Genomic DNA, 2,254 nt, shown 5'->3' with positions numbered 1-2,254 from the left:
CGTTATTGCATGGTTATTAGGTAGATTTATGACAGACTGGAGTTTCTTTAACGCCCCTGTCCGCCGGAGGCGAGCTGATATGTTGAAATAATGTCTTCGAAAAGTATGTTTCATTATGATCTATACATATGAAAATGATTAGCCTTATCACCTCTACAACATACTGAAAATTCAAGTTCATCGTATTTGCTGAAACAAAGATAACCTCGTCACAATATTCTAACATCTAATATATCAGCCCACTTGTGGTGGACAGGGGCATTAACGAAACTCGTCTGTCATAAATCTCCCTAACCAAACAATGACGTCACCAATGGATATAGGTACATCTGCAAACAGCCTACCGTACTATTGCCTATTTGTCTGTAATACATTTTCGGTTGCTATTTAGGAAATGTATTGGGATCCGTCAAATGGGCATACACCATCTGGTGGCAAAATTTATAACTCGAATGAGGGAAAAATTTACATAGGAACTGTGCACGCAAATTGTAAAATTGTTTATTAAAATAATAAAACACGTTAAAAAAGTAAAAATTTTTTTGATGATGGAGTCGACGAAGTTTTCTTCTAAAGTTAAATCAAATAAAAAGTTAATATGTTCAGTGAAAAGCTGCAATAGCACTTCAGACATAGATCTTCACTCTTCACCTACATTAACTACTTTCCAATAAAAACTAACCGTTTTATATATGTAAAAAATATATTCGGAAAATTAGAGAAAAAAGTAAACTAATAGAAGCTTGGATGAAAGCAGTAGGTATCAAAGAAGTGAATTCCGGAATAAAAATTTGTTCACGTCATTTTAATGCACATGATTATATTTCAGCAAGTATTTACCATCAGCCATAACCTTAATATTTAAAACTAGAATCATACTAAAATTATAAAGTGAGAAATTATTTATTCCTGTGTAATTGATTTAACACAATTCTAATGATACGATATAAGTATTTTGAGGTTAAGAACCTACCTGCTGCAATACAACAAAGTTGCAATAATGTGTTTGCAACGTTCTCTTAAATCGGCTTTGCACGTGCAAGTCATTGATATGATATTGCTTAAATCACCCAGAATCACCTCACCAATTATATAACGTGAATCACTTTTTAAATCCGAAGTTTGTAAAAAGTAGGCAGTAAACTTGACGGAATTTGAAGGCTAGCTTCCGGATTTGTTATTTCCGAATTTTATAATGTGATTGGCATTAAAAACACGCTCACCTTCAACGAAATTTCCTTTCCGAGGCTTTGTGTCAGCCCAATCACATATTGTGTCAATACTTATCATTTTATCGTAATTTAAAAACTTGGAAATTGCACGGTACACTATAGGAACTACGATAAATTTTCCCTAATCGGCGCCATGTTTTTAGGCTCCTCCCATTTGACGGATCCCAATAGATTTCCTAGAAAATGTGTCTACTATAATTTATTTCAGACAGTTTCAGGCGATTTTAGGAATTATATACATTTCCTAGGAATTGTATATAATGACAGATTTCGTACATTTCGGGCAACATATACATACATTTAGTTATGATTCTTGATGACTTTTAATATACTTATCTCATCTTCTGATACTAGTAACACTGTAAACACAACATGATCATTGTTTGATAATTTAAATTTTCTAATTTATTCTGCATCGTTATCTACCAGTGTTCACTCCATGTGTTGGTCCGTTCCCATTTAAAAATGAGTTAATTCGGTATTAACTTCACGCCCATGTTCTTTCGTCAGCGCGTGAAGAATATGCAAAGCAATTTTCAAACAATCATTGTATTCTCATAGCTATTTCTCTCACATTGAGATATATTTCAAAATTATTTGCGATAAGTGTATGACTTCTTGAAATCTTCTAACTGTTATTTCCACCTAATACGTAACCGACACCGTTAGTTCTTCTCTATCGCGTCTTCGATCTTAATATTAAAACAACAAACACATTAAGTTACCATTCAAAGGCAATTACAGTTCTCCGTTTAACCGATCCGAATTTGAATGGATATCTTTTCCCAACAATGGATGCTTCGGCATGGAAATGCAAATAACCACATCAACAAAAAGTGCGGTTACGTGTGTATACGTTAATTTGTTACTATCTAGAAAGTACATCTGTTTCCATATTAGCTTCCTGATTTTCTTTTCCTCCTTCTCGCTATAGGGAGCTGCTTTATAATTACGTTTGAAACGAACAGAAATGCAACAAGCGATGTAGAACAACACACTAATTACAAAATTTCGAGTGAAAC

Source organism: Agrilus planipennis, unplaced genomic scaffold (genome assembly GCF_000699045.2).
Source record: "Agrilus planipennis isolate EAB-ADULT unplaced genomic scaffold, Apla_2.0 scaffold1, whole genome shotgun sequence".
Taxonomy (NCBI): Eukaryota; Metazoa; Arthropoda; class Insecta; order Coleoptera; family Buprestidae; genus Agrilus; species Agrilus planipennis.
The sequence above is the reverse complement of the archived record's forward strand: the minus strand, read 5'-3'. Positions refer to the sequence as shown.